Here is a 23,751-nt window from a genome sequence, read left to right as displayed (position 1 = left end):
CCTGTAACTCCAGTGTTTTGGGAGGCCAAGGCAGGAGGATCACTTGAGGCCAGGAGTTTGAGACCAGCCGGGGCAACATAGTGAAACCCAATATCTTCCAAAAAAATTAAAAATTAGCTGGGCATAGTGGTTCACACCTGTAGTCCTAGCTACTTAGGAGGCTGAGGTAGGAGGATCACTTGAGCCTAGGAGTTCAAGGCTGCAGTGAACTATGACTGCATCATTACACTCCAGCCTGGGTGACCCCGTTGTAAAAAAATTAAATAATTTTATGTCGTATCATAAAACATAAGTATTTCCCCTACTAAAAACCCTCCAGTGACTTCTCACCTCACTCAGAATAAAAAACAGAGGTCGAGCACAATGGCTCACACCTGTAATCCCAGCACTTTGGGAGGCCAAGGCGGGCAGATCACTTGAGCCCAGGAGTTCAAGGCCAGCCTGGTCAACATGGTGAAACCCTGTCTATACTAAAAATATGAAAGTTAGCTGGGTGTGATGGTGCACACCTGTAATCCCAGCTACTCAGGAGGCTGAGGCAGGAGAATCGCTTGAACCTGGGAGGCGGAGGTTGTAATGAGCCGAGACTGTGCCACTGCACTCCAGCCAGCCTGGGCAAAAGAGCGAGAGTCTGTCTAAGACGAAACAAAACAAAATAAACAACGACCCTACAATGATTTACAAGGCCTTACAAGTCTGCCCTCTCCACTCCCACTTTCCTGACCTCTCTTACATCTTTCCCTTGGCTTATTCTATTTAGCTACACTGGTCTCCTTCAACAAGGAAACTCCTGTGTCAGGACCTGTGCATTTGCTCTGCCCTCTGCTTGGCAGCTCCTCCCCCTCATGTTTGTATGGCTTGTTCTCCCTCTTCTTTTATGTCTCAGCTCAAATCACCTCATCAGTGAGTTTTTTCTGTCTACCTTTTGTAAACTAAAAAATTATGGTTTGGGTCTGCCCAAACCATAATTTCTATCTCCCTTAACACTGCTTTATGATTCTCAATACCCTCATTATCATTTAATACACTGTAGGTTTACTTATCTATTATTTTGATCCTTCCCATTAGAATGTAAGTTGCATGAGAATAAGAACTTTATATTATTTTCTGTTCTTAGAACAATGTTTTCAGTTCCAATAACACTGCCTGGCACATAGTAGGTGAATAGAGGCAGTTGACTAAAGAATAGGACTGATGTTTTCAATTACTGAATTAACAGAAAGACAAAGTCATTCTTCTGAGGATGGGAAAGCATGTTGTATACTAGGAAGTGGTATACAAAGTGTATTTATTCCAGTTGGTTCTTGGTTTCTAAGCCTTAAGATCCTCTTTGAAAACCTTTACTAAATAGAGTAGACTTGGCCGGGCGTGGTGGCTCAAGCCTGTAATCCCAGCACTTTGGGAGGCCGAGACGGGCGGATCACAAGGTCAGGAGATCGAGGCCATACTGGCTAATATGGTGAACCCCGTCTCTACTAAAAAATACAAAAAACTAGCCAGGCCCGGCGGCGGGCGCCTGTGGTCCCAGCTACTCAGGAGGCTGAGGCAGGAGAATGGCGTAAACCCGGGAGGCGGAGCTTGCAGTGAGCTGAGATCCAGCCACTGTACTCCAGCCAGGGTGACAAAGCGAGACTCTGTCTCAAAAAAAAAAAAAAAAATAGAGTAGACTTAAATGATCTTGGATGCAGTGCTGACTCTTGGTAGGCCACCTAATACATAACTGGGTGTCAGGAAACGCAGTCTTGTCATCTTTCTCAGGCTCACTGGCAAAGCTAGCAAGGACCTCTTGCTCTTTTCTTAGGCATCCTTGCATGCCTTTGGCTTTTTAGAGTTTTTTATTCTGGGGAATGGGAGTGATGGTTGATGCCCTGTCTGTAGTTGGGATTCTGTACAGGGAAAGTCATTCAATTAAATCAAGCAGTATTGAATTCCTAATTGACACAAATGAGACAGACAGACAGCTGGAGGAGTGGGGGAGGGACAGAGAGCAGGTGCCCTGAATAATGGACAAAGAAGAGAGGCAGAATATAAATTGAAGCTAATGGTGAAGAAGCTCACTGTGACTCGATTTTGTGCCACAAGAAAAGTAAACTTTGACACAGCTTGTTTTACACAGAGCGGAAAGGATCCAGTGGTGTCTTTGCCAAGGATGAGGCAACAGGTTCCAAATCTTGTGGCATTTTGGCTGCCCTGAAAAAAGTTTGCCTCTTTTCAGGTACCGTCATTTGTGAGAATCACTCTTAGTAAAGTCCTCATTCTGTGTTTTTTCCAAAACAAACTTATCAGGTAGTGTTTGAATGAAAGAAACTGCTTTGAAAATTCTGTTTGTCAAACAAAGAGATTCTTAACACATAAGTTAGGAAGGTGAAGGGAAGGATGTTTCTAGATCTTCGAATGCCAGATATTGGGGGCATTCCTGCAGAGAAGGCATGTGTCTTGTCAACTCCAGAATTTTCTCTGAGAATGTTGGGGGCTTTTTTCCTCTCAGTCCCCTCTTGATCAGAGCTTTGACTCCCCAGCTCAGACCGTTCTTCTCTGTAGCCATGGGAATTGCTCCCATAATTAGCAGTTCTCCTGCCTGGAACACAGACAAGTAAATGTTCAAACCTGGCAGCCGATCCTGGGAAGGAGAGCTGATTAAATCTTTCCTGTTGAGAGGCACCTTTTTGATTTGAATGTGACACCTACATCCCCCACCTCAGGTTTGTCTGGGGGAGGCAGTTTCGTCCATATCTTCATAACTGAAGATCCTGGTATTTTAAAGACGCATTTAATCTTAAAAGGAGCCCACTGGTTTTCCAAGTTAAGCAACTTAGGGAAAAGCCTAGGCTTTTTTCCTCTCTCCTGGCCCCTTCTCTACTAAACACCACCCTGTGTTTGGTATGATGAAAGCTCCTGCTACACAGGTATCATCAAATGCCAGAGACCTTGAGAAATAAAAGGAGTTCAGAACACCACTAAGTACACATAAGTATTAACTACAAATGGAGGAGTGAAAGACCAGGCAAACTATTTCTTTAGAAGTTTTAGTAAGACTGGCTGGAACCATCAAGCCCCAAAGTGAATACTCGGTGATATTCCGTTCCAGGAAAGCTTTCTACAGGCGGAGGTGTATTCTTACCTGGATGTAGCTAGGATTATGTACTACCATTCAAACACTTTTGGGAGAGACAATATCCATTTTCTTATTGACATCAAGGCAGCCTTTTAAGTTTATCCAGATTTATTTTGGTTAGTGCAATAAAAAGCAAGGTTGGAGAATTATGTTTAACAAAAATAAAGTCATTGTATGCTTAAAGTTTCCCACTGAAAGCTGCTTTTAAAGCAGTTTGCTGCTTCTCAGCTCCAGTCACCTCAGCAATACTTGCATTCAGTCAGATTGGCTGTGAACAAAGCAAATTTGCTTCACACACGACAGCCCTAAACCTCCACTCTCAGGACAGAAGTCTTCCTTAGCAATGTTTTCTATATGGCTCTGGTTAAGGGCCATTCACTTACCTCTAACCTCTTTCTCCTGGGAGACAAAGGCACCTTTGGGCTGAAGTGACACAGGAGAGTTAGAATCAGATTTGTTATCGACATTGTAGCCTTCAATTTCAGTAAGAGGCTAAATATGTCTATTCCAACTACAGGAAGGCAACCTTTATAACCCCTGGAGCACTTGGCCAATTATGTACCTGCAAATATACCATACAGGACATTTCAGGTTCCTAGGCACTTTGAAAACCGATACTTAAACAGTCTCAAGGGGTCCTATCGCCCACCCCGAATAATAGAATAATAGCTGCTTTGGAATCTGTTATTGGCACCAGAAAAAGAAAGAGTCCTCTGAAGTCATTCTAAAGCCATTTTCATTGTGCATTTTCAAACAAAGAACCTCACCAAAAGAACTTCTGTTACAAAATCAGGGTAGAAAGTCAAACTCATCTCATCTAAGAGTCAATTACCCTGGCAATTTTGTGAGGGGATGGGAAATGAGTGTCAGAGGAGAGGATTGTGGGGAGGGGGTGGGATTGGCTTTTAAAATCCCCTGGGTGAGAAGGGTGTTCCCACTGACTCTAAACCCTAACAATTGCAACAGAAGGGCCTCTGTGACTTTCTGGCTGTAAACTTTTTATGATTATTAACTGAGGAAACCTAGAATATGTGGAATTTTAACAGTTGGCTTTCAACCTCCGTTTGCTCCTTTCTCAGAAACTTTGTTTTGCACAATGTAATAATCTAAGGCTCAGAATTTATGTTAGTTACCTTGATGTTCCTAGCTGAAAAGCTACCTTCTTACATATCTTACTTCCAGTAAAGAGGCAGATACCCTATGTGCTGTTTATCTCGGGAAAGAAATACATGTGGGAAAAGAAGCAATTTTCTTCTCATTGCAATTAAATTAAATCATAACCACCTGTTGTGGGATTATCCTGCCATCTGCTGTTCAAAAGAGAAACAACAGCAGAGAACTGGACAGAGGAAGCAAAATGTTGGAAAGCTCAGCTCCCAGACGTCCATCAGTTGATTATGGGTATTGGTATAGTTAAAATTTTCAGTGTTACACCTCTTTTAGAATTTGCCTCTCAGGGTCGGGCGCGGTGGCTCACGCCTGTAATCCCAGCACTTTGGGAGGCCGAGGCGGGCGGATCACGAGGTCAGGAGATCGAGACCATCCTGGCTAACATGGTGAAACCCTGTCTCTACTTAAAAAAATACCAAAAATTAGCCGGGCGTGGTGGCGGGCTCCTGTAGTCCCAGCTACTCGGGAGGCTGAGGCAGGAGAATGGCGTTAACCCAGGCGGCGGAGCTTGCAGGGAGCTGAGATCCGGCCACTGCACCTCTAGCCTGGGCGGCAGAGCGCGACTCCGTCTCAAAAAAATAAAAATAAATGAATAAATTTGCCTATCACGTTTCCCAGTGTTCACTGAAATTTGTCTCTTAGACAAATTCTAAAAGAGCTGTAACACTGAAGATGGTTCTCTTCTCTGGAAAACCTTCCGACGGGAAAAAAAAATCTTCCTTTTTAAAATTTTTTTTTTTTTTTTGAGACGGAGTCTCACTCTGTCGCCCAGGCTGGAGTGCAGTGGCCGGATCTCGGCTCGCTGCAAGCTCCGCCTCCTGGGTTTACGCCATTCTCCTGCCTCAGGCTCCCGAGTAGCTGGGACTACAGGCGCCCGCCACCTTGCCCGGCTAGTTTTTTTGTATTTTTTAGTAGAGTCAGGGCTTCACAGTGTTAGCCAGGATGGTCTCGATCTCCTGACCTCGTGATCCGCCCGCCTTGGCCTCCCAAAGTGCTGGGATTACAGGCTTGAGCTACCGCGCCCTGCCTAAAAAATTTTTTTAAAGGATCTCTCTTTTTTCTTTTCTTTTGTTCTTTTCTTTTTATCTTCTCTTTTCTTTCTTTTTTTTGAGATGGAGTGTCACTCTGTTGCCCAGGCAGGAGTGAGGTGGAGTGATCTTGGCTCACTACAACCTCCACCTCCTGGGTTCAAGTGATTTTCCGGCCTCAGCCTCCCGAGTATCTGGGATTACAGGTGCGTGCCACCACGCCGGGCTAATTTTTGTATTATTACAATTTATTAATAATAGCTATTATTTTAGTAGAGAAGGGATTTCACGATGTTGGCCAGGCTGGTCTCAAACTCGTGACCTCAGGTGATCCACCTGCCTCGGCCTCTGAGTGCTGGAGATTACAGGCATGTAATAGTGCTGAGATTACAGGCATAAGCCACCGAGCCCAGCCTCACTTTCTATTTATTTATTTTTTTTGAGACAAGGTTTGCTCTGTTGCCCAAGTTGGAGTACAGTATCATGATTATGGCTCACTGCAGCCTCTAACTCCTGGGCTCAAGTGATCCTCCCACCTCAGCCTCCCAAGTAGCTGGTACCACAGATGTGCACCACCCCACCCAGCTAATTTTTATTTTTATTAAAAAAAATTTTGTTGAGACAGAGTTCACTCTGTTGTCCAAGCTGGAGTGCAGTGGTGCGTTCATGGCTTACTGCAGCCTCGACCTCCCAGACTCAAGTGATCCTCCCACCTCAGCCTCCCAAGTAGCTGGGGCTACACCACTATGCTCAGCTAATTTTGTATTTTTTGCAGAGATAGTATCTCCCTATCTCTACAGGAGAGGCTGGTCTCAATCTCCTGAGCTCAAGTGATACTTCTGCCTCGGCCTCCCAAACTGCTGGGATTACAGGTATGAACCACTGTGCCTGGGCTGATTTATTTTTTTATTTTTTAATTATTATTATTATTTTTTGAGACTCGCTCTGTTGCCCAGGCTGGAGTGCAATGGCACAATCTTGGCTCACTGCAACCTCTGCCTCCTGGGTTTAAGCAGTTCTCCTACCTCAGCCTCCCAAGTAGCTGGGATTACAGGCACGCGCCACCATGCCTGGATAATTTTTGTATTTTTAGTAGAGACGAGTTTTCACCGTGTTAACCAGGCTGGTCTTAAACTCCTGACCTCAGGTGATCCGCCTGCCTCAGCCTCCCAAAGTGCGAGGATTATAGGCATGAGGCATCGCTCCCAGCCCTGATTTATTATTAATATTTTATTTTGTCTACAGGTTTTCCCCAATCTTTTTGTTTGTTTTGTTTTGTTTGAGATAGAGTCTCACTCTGTCATCCAGGCAGCAGTGCAGTGGTGTGATCTCGGCTCACTGCAACCTCCGCCCCCCAGGTTCAAGTGATTCTCCTGCCTCAACAGGCACGCACCACCACGTCCAACTGATTTTTTGTATTTTTAGTAGAGACGGGGTTTTGGCATGTTGACCAGGCTGGCCTCGAACTCCTAACCTCAGGTAATCCACCCACTTCAGTCTCCCAAAGTGCTGGGATTACAGGCGTTAGCCACTGGGCCCAGCTGGTTCTCCCCAGACTTATCGATATCCCTGGTTTCTTCCTTGAGATTAATAGGGAAAATACGAAACTTTAATTTTTCCTCACTCTTGGCAAAATAATAATAATAAGATTTATAATCCTATTAAAAGGCACATTCTCCACTCAGTAATCTATGTCATATGAGTGCTTCCCCTGGGCTCTTCATTGTCTACCGCTCTAATTGTCTCTGATCTGGTCTTCCTTTCTCCAGAGCATTGTTCACATCACTGCCAGTCAGAGTAATCATTTTCCAGTACAAAATTGGTCAAGCCATTCCCCAGCTCAGAATCCTTCAATGGCTCTCACTTTCTGTTCTTTTTTTTTTTTTTTAGTCTCGCTCTTGTTGCCCAGGCTGGGGTGCAATGGCGCAATCCTCCGCCTCCCCAGTTCAAGCAATTCTCCTGCCTCAGCCTCCTGAGTAGCTGAGATTACAGGCACCTGCCACCATGCCCAGCTAATTCTTGTATTTTTAGTAGAAATGAGGTTTCACCATGTTGGCCAGGCTGGTCTCGAATTAAAGTGCTGGGATTACAGCCATGAGCCACTGCACCTGGCCGGCTCTCACTTTCTTATAGGATTAAGTTCAAGATCCTAGTCCTGACATTCAAGGCCTCTGGGTTGAATTTAAATTTGCTGATTTATCAGTCTACTTTATACCTCTTTGATTTTGCTTGTGCTGTTTTCCTTACCAGAAACGCCCTTTCTGGCCATATATACCTGACAAACCATGCCCATCTTTTGGGTAGCTGGATGTCAGCTCCTCTGGAAATCTCTCCTGATTCTCTGCCCCTTGGTAGAACTGGTCATATCCTCTTTTGTGCCACTGGCTCCCCTTCCCCAACATACTTTAATGACATCACTTATCCCTAGGTCATATAATTTTCTATTTCCTTATCTGTCTCCCTCACTAGAATAAAAAACTCCTTAATAGCTTATGAATTTCCTACTAGATTGTGAATCTCAGCACCTAGAACTGTGCCTGGTTTATAGTAAATGCTTAGTAAACGTCTGTGGAATAAATCATGTAGAATTTATTTAGCATTTTAACTTTTTTGTTGTTTGTTTGTTTAAATTTAATTAATATACTTATTTTTGAGACAAAGTCTCACTCTGTCACCCAAATTGGAGTGCAGGGGCACAATCATACCTCACTACAGCCTTGACCTCACGGGCTCAGATAATTCTCCCACCTCAGCCTCCTGAGTAGCTAGAACTACAGGCACCCACCACCATACGCGGCTAATTTTTATATTTTTGGTAGAGATGGGGTTTTGCCATATTGCCCAGGCTGTTCTGTAATGCTTGAGATCAAGCAATTCGCCCTCCTTGACCTCCCAAATAACTGGGATTACAGGCATGAGCCACCATGTCCAGCCTAGCATTTTAACCTTCAAAGGGCTTTCTCTGTACTGTTCTATTTGATCTTTTTTGATCATGTGAGGAAGTAAGGGCAGGTATTAATTACTGTGACCGCTTTATGGATGAAGAAAGGGAAACAGCAGACAGCTGGTAAGTGGCAAAGCAAGAATTTGAGCCCAGTTTTTCTCAGAAGCGAAAACCACCACCCTGTATACTGTCATCTGCCCAGATCCTCTCAGATCTCCTACCAGTTCCTCCTGACCCTCCTTTGGCTTCTGTTTGTTTTTGCTCCCAGTAACCAGCTCCTGAGACACTTCAAAAGAGGAAGATCCTCAAGTTACTAGAATGGTTTTTGTTCCTTCCCTATTCCCTGGTCTCTAGCAAATGACTGATTAGATGCGGGCGTCTGAAAGGCTGGCATTCTTGCCTCTGGGTAGAATTTATACTCTTGAGCTCTCTCAGGGATTAATAGGGATTAAACTACTCTCTCGAGGACTTTGCTTGAAATCTCACCTTTGCTTGGCTTTTTGCTTTTTCCCTGCCCAGCTCAACTTCTCCTGTGCCCTACTGACTTCTCCTTGGAGTATTTCCTTAAGACCCTGTCCCCACCCCACCCCTGCCAAAAAGAAAAGAAAAGAAAAGAAGAAAAGAAAAGAAAAGAGAGAAAAGGTTGGGCATGATGGCTCATGCCTGTAATCCCAGCACTTTGAGAGGCCAAGGTGAGGATCGCTTGAGCCCAGAAGTTCAAGACCAGCCTGGGCAACACAGTGAGATTTCATCTCTACAGAAATTAAGAAAATTAGCTGGGCGTGGTGGCACATGCCTACAGTCTCAGCTGAGGCTACTCGGGAGGCTGAGGCAGGAGGATCAATTGACCTGGGAGTCAAGGCTGCCTACAGAGTCGTGATTGTGCTACTACACTCCAGCCTGGATGACAGAGTGAGACTCTGTCTCTCAACAATCAATCAAATAAACAAACATCTCTTACTGAGAAATCCTGTCTCAGGGTCTGCTTCCAAGGTTCCCCAGGCCTCCAACTAAGCGTGTCCTTAGTTCCTACTATATGTCAGAACTTGTCAGGTACTTTTTACAAAAGCTAGTTTATTTACACAAACTCTCTTAGAGTGAAGTACATATATTTAATTGTCTTTTGAGGGTAAGACTGTGTCAGAAAAAAAAAAACCACACACAACCCTTCATTAAAATAGTCTCTTTTTTTCTCCTACTATGAAATTATCTTTCCTTAACTATAAATCATTCTAATGACCATGTGATCTTTGGCAAGTTTCCTCACCTCTAGACCCCAATATTCTTTTTTTTTTTTTTTGAGATGGAGTCTCGCTCTGTGATCCAGGCTGGAGTGCAGTGGCCGAATCTCAGCTCACTGCAAGCTCCGCCTCCCGGGTTTACGCCATTCTCCTGCCTCAGCCTCCCGAGTAGCTGGGACTACAGGCGCCCGCCACCTCGCCTGGCTAGTTTTTTGTATTTTTTAGTAGAGACGGGGTTTCACTGTGTTAGCCAGGATGGTCTCGATCTCCTGACCTCGTGATCCGCCCGTCTCGGACTCCCAAAGTGCTGGGGTTACAGGCTTGAGCCACCGCGCCCGGCTAGACCCCAATATTCGTACCTTTAAAGTGAGGAAATAAGATAATGAGAATGCCTATCATAATAGGATAGGTTAATGGAAAACAGAATAGCGCCAAACATGTGGTAACTTAATAAATGTTAGCCGGCCGGGCGCGGTGATTCAAGCCTGTAATCCCAGCACTTTGGGAGGCTGAGACGGGTGGATCACGAGGTCAGGAGATTGAGACCATCCTAGCTAACACGGTGAAACCCCGTCTCTACTAAAAATACAAAAAATTAGCCGGGCGAGGTGGCGGGCGCCTGTAGTCCCAGCTACTTGGGAGGCTGAGGCAGGAGAATGGTGTGAACCCGGGAGGCGGAGCTTGCAGTGAGCTGAGATCCGGCCACTGCACTCTGCACTCCAGCCTGGGCGACAGAACAAGACTCTGTCTCAAAAAAAAAAAACAAAAAATAAATGTTAGCCATTGTTATTATTTTAGTACTTCTACTGCTACTTGTAAACAGGTTATGCTCCAAAGACTGTGAGTCCTTTTGTTCATATGTGCGTTGTAGTGCTCAACCAGAGACTCAGGATAGTCAAAACACTAAGTTACTTGCATAAGTCCCGTATGTAACATACCAAGAAGGGGCTGGTTGCTCAGATATCAAATTGTTATTTCCAAGTGGGTAGATCAGAAATGTAATTGAATTGTCTTCACAAGCCACAAGAGTAAATTTCTATTCCCTCTTGTGGTGATTCTGAGAATTACCATCACTGCTTTCATCAGAGACCTAATAGTACCAAATTTGCAAGGAGACCACGACACTCAATTCAGAGGCTCCCAAGTTGGAGTTCCAAATCCCTACATGTCAGAGAAGGTGCTAATGAATATTTTCAAAATTTCAAAAAATAGAGCAAAAATCATTCAATTACTTGTGAAAAAGAAGAAAAATATTTTCACACATATTAACTCTTTTAATCCTAACAGCCCTGTGAGGTAGGTACCATATAATCATTCCCATTTTACAGATGGAGAAGTTGATTCCCAGAGACTTTGAAAAACTTGCCTAAGGAAGTGAATAAGGTTTGAACACAGGCAGTCTGGCTTTAGGGCGTGTATACTTAACTACCCAGCTGTATGTTTGCGGTAATATAAGCTCCATTTCCCCAGTGCTTTCTGTGTGCCAGGCTCCACGCTAAGCTAACACCATACATCCTCACAACTAAGCTGCACTTTGGAGATGGAAAAGTTCAGACTCAAAGGGGCATGAGGGCCCGGGGGCGATGGCTCATGCCTGTAATCCCAGCACTTTGGGAGGCCAAGACAAGCAGATCACTTTGCGGTCAGGAGTTCAAGACCAGCCTGCCCAACGTGGTGAAATCCCATGTCTACTAAAAATATAAAAATTAGCTGGCCGTGGTGGCAGCTGCCTGTAATCCCAGCTACTCAGAAGGTAGAGGCAGTAGAATCACTTGAGCCTGGGAGGCAGAGGTTGTAGTAAGCCGAGATAGCGCTACTGCAGTCCAGTATGACGACAGAACAAGACTCAATCTCAGCAAAAAAACAAAACAAAACCCAAAACAGGCCGGGCGCAGTGGCTCACGCCTGTAATTCCCAGCACTTTGGGAGTCTGAAGCGGGCAGATCACCTGAGGTTGGGAGTTCAAGACCAGCCTGACCAACGTGGAGAAACCCCGTCTCTACTAAAAATACAAAAATTAGCCAGGTGTGGTGGCGCATGCCTGTAATGCCAGCTACTTGGGAGGCTCAGACAGGAGAATCATTTGAACCCGGGAGGTGGAGGTTGCAGTGAGCTGAGATCGTGCCATTGTACTCCAGCCTGGGCAACAAGAGCGAAACTCCATCTCAAAACAAAACAAAACAAAAACAAAAAAACACAAACTACTCCCCCACAAAAAAAAAAAAAAAAAAGAAAAAACAATCAAAGGAGCATGAGGAAGCTTTTGGGGATGACGGATGCACTTATACAACTTTATTGTAAAGATAGTTTTCACAGGTGTATGCAAATGTCAAAACTCATCAAATTGTACCCTTTGCAGTTTATTGTATGTCAATTCAGTAAAGCTGCTTAAAGAAACAACATGGAAGGCCGGGCGCGGTGGCTCAAGCCTGTAATCCCAGCACTTTGGGAGGCCGAAACGGGTGGATCACGAGGTCAGGAGATCGAGACCATCCTGGCTAACACGGTGAAACCCCGTCTCTACTAAAAATACAAAAACTAGCCGGGCGAGGTGGCAGGCGCCTGTAGTCCCAGCTACTCGGGAGGCTGAGGCAGGAGAATGGCGTAAACCCGGGAGGCGGAGCTTGCAGTGAGCTGAGATCTGGCCACTGTACTCCAGTCCGGGTGACAGAGTGAGACTCCGCCTCAAAAAAAAAAAAAAAAGAAACAACATGGATATATCACATAATTTGCCATTAGATTGGCAAAAACTAGAAATCTGAGTAATGCTAAGTGTTAGCCAAAATGAGGTATATAGGGACCCTGATGGAAGTATAGATTAGTGCAGCCATTCTGGAGAGCAATCAGCCAGTATATAGTCAAATTAATTGTGACAGTAGTTTCTGTGCCAATTATTCTGCTTCTAGGTTGATATTTAAAAAGAAGATAGCTGGTCCAACTGCAGTGGTGTTTGCAACTAATTGATCACAATCAGTTGCAGATTTATTTGTTCCTTCTTTACTCCCACTGCTCCACTTAGCTAGCCTTATTAAAAAAAAAAAAAAGAAGAGCTGGGCGTGGTGGTTCATGCCCGTAATTCCAGCACTTGGGGAAGCCAAGGCGGGTGGATCACTTGAGGTTGGAAGTTTGAGACAAGCCTGGCCAACACGGGGAAACCCCTTCTCTACTAAAAATACAAAAAATTAGCCAGGCATAGTGGCGCATGCTTGGAATCCCAGCTACTGTGGTGGTTGAGGCAGGAGAATCGCTTGAACCTGGGGGGGGCGGAGATTGCAGTGAGCTGAGATCGTGCCATTGCACTCCAGCCTGGGCAATGAGTGAAATTTCATCTCAAAAAAAAAAGAAAAGAAAAGAAAAAGAAGAAGAATCTCATCATAATGAAACTACACAAAATCAAGGGGGAGAGAGAAAATTTTTTTAAAAAATAAAAGAGCCAGGTGCAGTGGCGCACCCTGTTGTCCCAGCTACATGGGAGGCTGAGGCAGGAGGAGGGCTTGAGTCCAAGAGTTCTGGGCCATAGTGTGCTATGTCCATCGGGTGTCTGTTTGCACTAAGTTCTGCAATATGGTGACTTCCTGGGAGCTGGGGGACCACCAGGTTGCCCAAGGAGAGGTGAACTAGCCCAGGTTGGAAACTGAGCAGGTCAAAACTCCTGTGCTGATCAGTAGTGGAATTGTACCTGTGAATAGCCACTGCACGCCAGCCTGGATAACACAGTGAGACCCTGTCTCTTTAAAAAAAAGAAAAGCAGGGGGCATGGGCATGTAATCTCAGCACTTTGGGAGGCCAAGGTGAGAGAATTGCTTGAGCGTAGGAGTTCAAGACCAGCCTGAGCACTATAGGGGGAGACCCCATCTCTATCCCCCCAAAAAAAAGATGCAAGAGAGGAAGACTTAAGCTACCCAGTTTCAAGACTTAATTATAAGCACTGTAAAGCATGGTAATCAAAACTTTGCTATTAGAAATTATCTATAGATCAATATAACAGAATAGAGAGTTCAGGAACAGACTCACACATATATCGTAAGTTAGTTTTCAACAAATGTGTTAAGAAAGGATAGTCTTTTCTAAAAGTGATGCAGAAACAATTAGATATCCATAAGGAAAAAACCATTTCAATGCTTTTATCATACTCATACAGTATATGATACCATAAAAATTAAATTGAAATGGATCATAGACCTAATCATAAAAGCTAAAACTTTTGCAAGAAAGTAAGAGAAAAATCTTTGAGACCTTTTGGTAGAAAAAGCTTTCTTAGAACAAAAAAGAAAATTGAATTAACCTTAAAACAAAATCTTGGGCCAGGCGTGGTGGCTCACACCTGTAATCCCAGCACTTTGGGAGGCCAAGGCAGGTGGATCACAAGGTCAGGAGTTCGAGACCAGCCTGGCCAACATGGCGAAACCCCATCTCTACTAAAAACACAAAAATGAGCCACGCGTGGTGGTGGGTGCCTGTAATCCCAGCTACTCGGGAGGCTGAGGCAGAAAAATCGCTTGAACCCGGGAGGTGGAGGTTGCAGTGAGCCAAGATGGAGCCACTGTACTCCAGCCTGGGCGACAAAGCAAGACCCTGTTTCAAAAAAGAAGAAGGAAGAGAAGGAGGAGGAGGAGGAGGAGGGGAAGAAGAAGAGGAAGAAGAAGAGGAAAAAGAAGAAGAAGAAGAAGGAGGAGGAGGAGGAGGAGGAGAAGGAAAGAAGAAGAAGAAGAAAGAAGAAGAATAAGAAGAAGAAAGAGAAGAAAGAAAAGAAGAAAGAAGAAGAGAAGAAGAAGAAGAAGAAGAAGAGAAGAAGAAGAAAGAAGAAAGAAAGAAGAAGAAAGAAGAAGAAGAAGAAGAAAGGAAGAGGGAAGAGGGATGAAGAGGAAGAAGAAGAAGAAAAGAAGGAGAAGAAGAGAAAGAAGAAAGTTTGGATAATTTGCTTAAAGTCACACAGCCAGTGGGTGGTGAAGCTGAGGTTTCAAACCTGGGTTTGTCTGGATCTGGATCTGTCTGATTTCACAGCCCAATTTAGGATAGCCCAATTTAATTGTGAGAAGGGGATTCCTTTTTATCTGTAGTCTTTATTTATATTTATATCTAATCTCATCTCTATAAACCACGTAAGAACAATAAGTTATTTTTAATGCATCCTCTACTACCTAGTATATGCTTTTCACATAATTGGTGACCAATGTTTGCTTGAATAATACATGTGCAGTACTTACAGGTATAGGAATTCCTTTCAGGCCTTTAAAACAATCTTTTGAGATGATATAATCATTAAAAAGCTTAAAGCTAAAAAACAAATGAAACTAAAGCTCAGAGCTGTTCAGTGACTGTAAGATGACAAGATCACACTGTAAAAACAAGGTATGAACACAGGTTTTCTAATGTGAAGTACAGTGCTGGTATCAGCTCTACCACTTTCTAAAAGGATGACCTTGGCTAGTAGGTAATTTAACCTCATACTCATTAGTAAAATGAGCATATTCAAAGCCTTCACTCCGTAAGTAAATAGAGGCAATAATACTTATAAAGCATTTATTACAGTGCTTGACACCTGATAAGCACTCAATAAATGTAAACTATTGATTAAGGGATTAAAGTTTTTTTATTTAAGTTGATTCCATTTGATTTATCTGATATTCCATTTTATTCATGTGTAAAAGGAAATAATAATATCTACTTAGCTAGGTTGTTTTGATGATTAAATGAGCCAAAGCATTTAAAACTTCTAGTAAACTGCTTAGCATATGGTAAACGGGAGGAAGGAACAGAGAGTGCCTTTTGACAAATAGCAAACCAAAGTCATAAATTGTCCTCCAAAAAATTACATGCCAGGTGAGTGTTCAAGAAATGTTTGTTGAATGACAAATGAGCAGATGCCATCATTGCAATATATGGTATAATAAATAAACTTATTTTATTTTTCTTCTTTTGAGACAGAGTCTCACTCTGTAGTCCAAGCTGGAGTACAGTGGCGCGATCTTGGCTCACTGCAACCTGCGCCTCCCAGGTTCAAGCAATTCTCCTGCCTCAGCCACTGGAGTAGCTGGGATTACAGGCACACACCACCATGCCCAGCTATTTTTTGTATTTTTAGGAGAGACGGAGTTTTGCCATGTTGGCCAGGCTGGTCTTAAGCTCTTGGCTAGGTGTGATCTGCTCGCCTCAGACTTCCAAAGTATTGGGATTACAGGTGTGAGCCGCTGTGTCCGGCCCTACTAAGTAAATTTCATTGTTCTTTCCTTCTTTTTTTTGAAACAGGATCTCTCTCTGCTGCCCAGGCTGGAGTGTGGTGGTGGGATTTTGGCTCACTGCAGCCTCAACCTCCCAGGCTCAAGTAATCCTCCCACCTCAGCTTTCCAATGAACTGGGACTACAGGCAGATGCCACCATGCCCAGTTAACTTTTTAAGTGTTTATAGAGATGGGGTTTTGCCATGTTGCCCAGGCTGGTCTCAAACTCCTGGGCTAAAGCACTCCACCCACCTTAGCCTCCCAAAGTGCTGGGATTACAGGTGTAAGCCACCATGCCCAGCTAATTTTAGCTTTCTAAAACATGTTGCGGGCTACGTGCGGTGGCTCATGCCTGTAATCCCAGCATTTTGGGAGGCGGAGGCGGGCGGATCACCTGAGGTCGGGGGTTTGAGACCAGCCTGACCAATGTGAAGAAACCCTATCTCTACCAAAAATACAAAATTAGCCAGGCATGGTGGCACATGCCTGTAATCCCAGCTACTCAGGAGGCTGAGGCAGGAGAATCGCTTGAACTCAGGAGGTGGAGGTTGCAGTGAGTTGAGATCATGCCACTGCACTGCAGCCTAGCGATAAAGCAAGACTCTGTCTCCAAAAAAATTAAATAAATAAATAAAACATGTTGCACATCAGGTGTGGTGGCTCACGCCTGTAATCCCGGTGCTTTGTGAGGCTGAGGTAGGAGGACTGGTTGGCTCCAGGAGGTTAAGGCAGAGGTAAACCATTATTGTGCCACTGCATTCCAGCCTTGGTGACAGAATGAGACCCTGTTTCAAAAAAATAATAATAATAAGTAAAAAAAAGAAGAAGAGAAGAATTAACCTGAGTAGCTATCTATCTCAGGAATGAAATGATGGTTTAACATTTTAAATCTATTTAATTCACCTCATTAACCAACTAAAAAGCAAAACAAAACTTATGATCACCTCAATACATACAGAAAAAAGCATTTGAGAAAATTCATGTAAAAATTCTCAGCAAAGTAGGAAGAGAAGGAAACTTCTTTAGCCTGATAAAGAGTATTTAGAATAATACAGATAACATCATACTTAATGATGAAAGACTGAATGCATTCCTCTTAATATCAAGAAGGTAAGGGTGTTTTGTTTACTATTGTACTAGCAATTCTAGCCAGTGCAATAAGGCAAGAAAAAAGAAATAAAAGGCATATAGATTTGAAAGAAATAGGTAAAACTATATTTATTTGCAAAGAACAAGATTATCTTGGCCGGGCACAGTGGCTCATGCCTGTAATCCCAGCACTTTGGGAGGTTGAGGCAGGTGGATCACCTGAGGTCAGGAGTTCAAGACAAGCCCAACCAATATAGTGAAACCCCATCTATACTAAAATTACAAAAATTAGTGGGCATGGTGGCATGTGCCTGTAGTCCCAGCTACTCTGAAAGCTGAGGCAGGAGAATCACTTGAACCCAGGAGGTGGTGGTTGCATTGAGCTGAGATCGCGCCACTGCACTCCAGCCTGGGCGACAGTGAGACCCCATCTCAAAAAAGAAAAAAAAAAAAAAAGATTATCTCTGTAGAAAATGCTAAGGAACCTAAAAATAGCTGTTAAAACTAAGTAAGCTGGGTGCAGTGGCTCACACCTGTAATCCCAGCACTTTGGGAGGCCGAGGGGGGCAGATCGTGAGGTCAGGAGTTCGAGATCAGCCTGGCCAACATGGTGAAACCCCATCTCTACTAAAAATACAAAAATTAGCCAGGTGTGGTGGTGCACGCCTGTAATCTCAGCTACTCAGGAGGCTGAGACAGGAGAATCACTTGAACCTGGGAGGCAGAGGTTGCAGTGAGCCGAGATGATCAAGCACTGCACTCCAGACTGGGTGACAGAGCAAGACTCCATCTCAAAAAAAAAAAAAACCACGAAGTTGGCCAGACATGGTGGCTCATGCCTGTAATCCCAGCACTTTGGGAGGCCAAGGCAGGTGGATCACTGGAGGTCAGGAGTTCAAGATCAGCCTGGCCAACATGGTGAAAATTCTGTCTCTACTAAAAATAAAAAAATTAGCCAGGTGTGGTGGCACATGCCTGTAATCCCAGCTACTCAGGAGGCTGAGGCAGGAGAATCACTTGAACCCAGGAGGCAGAGGTTGCGGTGAGCTGAGATGGTGCCACTGCACTCCAACCTGGGAGACTCCATCTCAAAAAAAAAAAAAAAAATCAATGATAATACTATACACTAGCAACACAAAATTGGAAACTAAAATTAAAAAAAAAAATGCCATTGACAGTATTATATTTAAAATATCAAATACTTAAGGACAAATTTAATAAAAGGTATATAAATCCTGTACACTAAAGTCTATAAAACATTGCTGAGAAAAATTAAATAAAATCTAAATAGATATTTCATTAATTGGAAGATTCAGTATTGTTAAGATGTAAATTCTCCTCAAGTTAAGCAATAGATCCCATGCAATCCTATTAGAAAACTTTGCAGATCTTTAAAATTTCCAGGCTAGGCCAGGCGTGGTGGCTCACACCTGTAATCCCAGCACTTTGGGAGGCTGAGGCGGGCAGATCACAAGGTCAGGAGATCAAGACTATCCTGGCTAACATGGTGAAACCCCCATCTCTACTAAAAATATAAAAAATTAGCTGGGCGTGGTGGTGGGCGCCTGTAGTCCTAGCTACTCTGGAGGCTGAGGCAGGAGAATGGTGTAAGTGAATCCGGGAGGCGGAGCTTGCAGTGAGCCTAGATCACACCATTGCACTCCAGCCTGGGTGACAGAGTGAGACTCCATCTCAAAAAAAAAAAAAAAAAAAAATTTCCAGGCTAACCATCACCTGGGTCTTAAATTACAAAGACAGTAAAGTAGTAAGGATTAGGAGCAGGAAGTTCCAGGTGAGGCTGACCTGGATTTAATCCCAGCTCTGTCTCTTATTACCTGTGTCCTTGAGTAAGTTATTTAACCTCTCCTCTTGTAGGTTTCTTTTTTTTTTTTTTTTTTGTTAGAATCTTTTTTTATTCAGAAAAAAAAAAAAAACAAAAAACAAACAAGTTTTCCAATCACACACAGGAGGGGTATGGGTAGGGGGAGGTGTCTGTCCATCCAGCCCTGGTCCCCGGCCCATGTGGTTTTGGCAGCAATAAGGGGTATGGGGTAATGGCCCAAAAAATAAAATGGTATATGTGTGTATGGGGGAGGAAAGGGGTGCAAAGCTGTGGGGAGCGGTGAAGGGGAAGGGACAGACGAGGTCAGTACTGGGAACGCCGAAGGTGGGAGGCCATTTCATAACATTTCTTGTTGATCAAACCACCATGGACACCTTCTTTGCCCATCAGCAGGACTAGCGTCTTGTCAGTCTTGGTGACAGTGACATTGAAGGTGGGGGCCCCACCGGTGCTCTTGGTACGAAGATCCATGCTAAACTCCCCATCCTGCAGCAGTGAGTCCCGGATCACCGAACATTTCTGGCCCCCAAGTGTCAGCCCATTGACGTAAAAACTTGACCGGTCTTTGTCAACCAGGACACCCACCTCAGCTGGCGTGATGTTGACGAAGGTTTTCCCGGGGACGACGGCCCAGACGGATGGCGAGTCCTTGTAACCCACGATGGCCGCGTCCTGACAGGTCCCGTCCGCCATGAGGTTGTCGATGTAGGCGTTCCAGCCGGCCATGGCGCTGCTACTGGGGCTGCTCTCGGCGGTGCTGCTGGGGCCGCGGGCTGGGCTCGAGCTGCCTCGGCTGGCGGGCGGCGGGAGGCGGAGAGCTCGAGACACGCGCTGCCGTCCGGCCTCTTGTAGGTTTCTAACCTTTTTTTTTTTTTTTTTTTCAAGACTCAGTCGTCCAGGCTGGAGTGCAGTGGCGTGATCACAGTTCACTGCAGCCTCGACCTCCCAGGCCTAAGCAATCCTCTCATCTCAGCTTCCCAAGTAACTAGGACCACAGGCATGTGACACCATGCCCAGCTAACTAAAAAAAATTTTTTTGTAGTGACAAAGTCTCACTATGTTGCCCAGGCTGTTCTCAAACTCCTGGGCTCAAGTGATCCTCCCACCTTGGCCTCCCAAATTGCTGGGATTACAGGCATGAGCCACCATGTGCGGCCAACAACACAACTTTTTATTTTTATTTATTTATTGTATTATTATTATTATTATTTGAGAGGGAATCATGCTCTGTCACCCAGGCTGGAGTGCAGTAGCATGATCTTGGCTCACTGCAACCTTCACCTCCCAGGTTCAAGTGATTCTTCTGCCTCAGCCTTTCAAGTAGCTGGGATTGCAGGCAACTGCCACTGTGCCTGGCTAATTTTTGTATTTTTAGTAGAGATGGGATTTCACCATGTTGGCCAGGCTGGTCTCAAACTCCTGACCTCAGGTAGTCCACCCGCCTCAGCCTCCCAAAGTGCTGGGATTACAGGGGTGAGCCACTGTGCCCAGCCAACACAATTTTTTTGTTTTGTTTTGTTTTTTGAGATGGAGTTTTGCTCTTTTTGCCCTGGCTGGAGTGCAGTGCTGCGATCTTGGCTCACTACAACTGCCACCTCCCAGGTTCAAGTGATTCTCCTGCCTCAGCCTCTCAAGTAGCTGGGATTACAGGTGTGCAACACCACACCCAGCTAATTTTGTATTTTTTTTTTTAATAGAGACTGGGTTTCACCATGTTGGCCAGGCTGGTCTCAAACTCCTGACCGCAGGTGATCTGCCCACCTTGGCCTCCCAAAGGGCTGGGATTACAAGCATGAGCCACTGGGCCCGACCCCAGCACAAATTTTTAAATGGCTCAAAAATTTTGAATAGATGAAGAAGTATACAGAAATATTCAATAAGCACACCAAAAGATGCTTAATGTCATTAGTCATTAGAGATATGCAAATTAAATCCTCAAAGATAAATCACTTCATACCCACTTGAATGACTAAAGTTAAAAAAATTAATAATATCACAGGGTGTGGCCGGGCAGGCAGATCACGAGGTTAGGAGTTTGAGACCAGCCTGGCTAATATGGTGAAACCCCGTCTCTACTCAAAACACAAAAATTAGCCGGGCATGGTGGTGCATGCCTGTAATCCCAGCTATTTGGGAGGCTGAGGCAGAAGAATCGCTTGAACCCGGGAGGTGGCGGTTGCAGTGAGCCAAGATCGTACCACTGCACTCCAGCCTGGGTGACAGAGCAAGACTCTGTCTCAAAAAAAAAAAAAAAAAAAAAAAAAAAATCACCGGCATGGTGGCTCACACTTGTAATCCCAGCACTCTGGGAGGCTGAGGCAGGTGGATCACCTGAGGTCAGCAGTTCAAGACCAGCCTGGCCAACATGGTGAAACCCTGTCTTTACTGAAAATACAAAACAATTAGCAGGGTGTGGTGGTGCACACCTGTAATCCCAGCTATTTGGGAGGCTGGGGCAGGATAATTGCTTGACCTTGAGAGGTGGCGGTTGCAGTGAGCCAAGATCACACCACTGCACTCCAGCCTGAGTAACAAGATCAAAAGCTCTGTCTCAAAAAAAAAAAAAAAAAAAAGATTAATAATACTGGCCGGGCACGGTGGCTCAAGCCTGTAATCCCAGCACTTTGGGAGGCCGAGACGGGCGGATCACGGGGTCAGGAAATCGAGACCATCCTGGCTAACACGGTGAAACCCCGTCTCTACTAAAAAATACAGAAAACTAGCCGGGCGAGGTGGCGGGCACCTGTAGTCCCAGCTACTCGGGAGGCTGAGGCAGGAGAATGGCGTAAACCCGGGAGGCGGAGCTTGCAGTGAGCTGAGATCCGGCCACTGCACTCCAGCCTGGGCGACAGAGCGAAACTCCGTCTCAAAAAAAAAAAAAAGAAAAAAAAAAGATTAATAATACCAAAGGCCGGCAAGGGTTTTTGAAGCAACAGGAACTGCCATACATTGCTGGTGGGAGTGTAAAATGGCACAACTGCTTTGCAAAACAATTTAGTAATTTTTTTTTCTTTTCAAGACGGGATCCCACTCTGTCAGCCAGGCTGGAGTGCAGTGGCGTGATCGTGGCTCACTGCAGTCTCAACCTCCTGGGCTCAAGCAATCCTCCCACCTCAGCCCCCTGAGTAGTAGGGACTACAGGTTCGTCACCATGCCCAGCTAATTTTTTTTTTTTTTTTTTGTAGAGATGGGGTTTTACCATGTTGCCAAGGCTGGTCTCAACTCCTGAGCTCAAGCAATCCGTCCACCTTGGCCTCCCAAAGTGCTGGGATTATAGGCGTGAGCCACCACACCCAGCCTAGTAACTTTTTATATAATTAAACATTCACCTATCCTGTGACACGGCAATACCACTTCTATTTACCCGAGAGAAATATAAACATGTGTCCACACAAAACTCGTACATAAATGTTTATATTAGCCCAAAACTGGGGGATAAAAAGAATGTCCATCAACAGATGAATGAATTAAACTGTGGCGTTTTCATTCAATAGAATACCACTTCAGCAACAACAGAGAATGAGCTACTGACATACAACAAGATTGATGAATCTTCACGGATGTTATGTTGAATGGAAAAAGGCAGACACAAAAAGTATACACTGGACGATTCAATTTTTATTGAGTTCTAGAACAGGCAAAACTAACTTATGGTGACAAAAATCAGAACAGTGATTGCCTCTGGCACTGAAGGAATTGAGAGGGGACACAAGGAATTCTCTGCATAATGAAAACTTTGTTTTTTTTTTTTTTTTTTTTTTTTTTTGAGGCGGAGTCTCGCTCTGTCGCCCGGACTGGAGTACAGTGGCCAGATCTCAGCTCACTGCAAGCTCCGCCTCCCGGGTTTACGCCATTCTCCTGCCTCAGCCTCCCGAGTAGCTGGGACTACAGGCGCCTGCCACCTCGCCCGGCTAGTTTTTGTATTTTTAGTAGAGACGGGGTTTCACCGTGTTAGCCAGGATGGTCTCGATCTCCTGACCTCGTGATCCACCCCTCTCGGCCTCCCAAAGTGCTGGGATTACAGGCTTGAGCCACCGCGCCCGGCCAAAAACTTTCTATACCGTGAGAGTGGTGTGGGTTTCATACGTGTATGAGTTTGTCCAAACTCATTCAATTGTACTTTAAAAATCTATGCATTTTATTATTTTATTATTATTATTATTATTATTATTATTTTTTTTTTTTTTTTTTTTGAGACAGAGTCTCGCTCTGTCGCCCAGGCTGGAGTGCAGTGGCCAGATCTCAGCTCACTGCAAGCTCCGCCTCCCGGGTTCACGCTATTCTCCTGCCTCAGCCTCCCGAGTAGCTGGGACTACAGGCGCCCACCACCTCGCCCGGCTAGTTTTTTTTGTATTTTTTTAGTAGAGACGGGGTTTCACCGTGTTAGCCAGGATGGTCTCGATCTCCTGACCTCGTGATCCGCCCGTCTCGGCCTCCCAAAGTGCTGGGATTACAGGCTTGAGCCACCGCGCCCGGCCTATTTTTTATTTTTAAATTTACTTATTTATTATTGTTATTTTTTGAGACAGAGTTTTGCGCTTGTTGCCCAGGCTGGAGTGCAATGGCACAATCTTGGCTCACCACAACCTCCACCTCCGGGTTCAAGCGATTCTCCTGCCTCAGCCTCCTAAGTAGCTGGGATTATAGGCATGCACCACCATGCCCGGTTAATTTTGTATTTTCGGTAGAGACAGGGTTTCTCCATGTTGGTCAGGCTGGCCCTCAGGTGATCCACCCACCTCGGCCTCCCAAAGTGCTGGGATTACAGGCGTTAAGCCACCGCGCCCAGCCAATCTATGCATTTTATTGTATATAAATTAAACCTCAGTATTGTTGACATAAATACACACATGGAGTTCCCTCATGGTCTGTCAGTCTGCAGTTAGCAAGATAACCCCTTCTCCCTGAATCATGGGTGATTAACAACCCCAGTCAGTTAATCTACAGGCAGCTCATCAGCACCACCAGGAGGTGAGCTGGTAGTTCAGACTCATCTCCCTGGCAGAGGCCCTCACTGTGACCCCAACCAGTGACCATTCCCAGGCCTTATAGAATGCTGATCTTGTTGGTCTCAGCCAACCAGAAGGATCTTGACCCCTG

At 44.8% G+C, this 23,751-nt stretch overlaps 2 pseudogenes across 1 annotated transcript; both read right to left on the bottom strand.

Annotated features, from left to right (window-relative positions):
- Nucleotides 1–4,915: 4,915 nt before the first annotated feature.
- On the bottom strand, nucleotides 4,916–4,954 carry LOC115892535 (annotated as a pseudogene).
- Nucleotides 4,955–18,688: 13,734 nt separating this feature from the next.
- Nucleotides 18,689–19,494, bottom strand: LOC104675746 (annotated as a pseudogene). Its single transcript, XR_749822.2, has one exon. The product of XR_749822.2 is annotated as a profilin-1 pseudogene (transcript).
- Nucleotides 19,495–23,751: the final 4,257 nt, after the last annotated feature.

The sequence above is a fragment of the Rhinopithecus roxellana genome, chromosome 12, assembly GCF_007565055.1.
Source record: "Rhinopithecus roxellana isolate Shanxi Qingling chromosome 12, ASM756505v1, whole genome shotgun sequence".
Classification (NCBI taxonomy): Eukaryota; Metazoa; Chordata; class Mammalia; order Primates; family Cercopithecidae; genus Rhinopithecus; species Rhinopithecus roxellana.
Note: the sequence above shows the minus strand (reverse complement) of the source record. Positions and strands in the feature narration are given on the sequence as shown.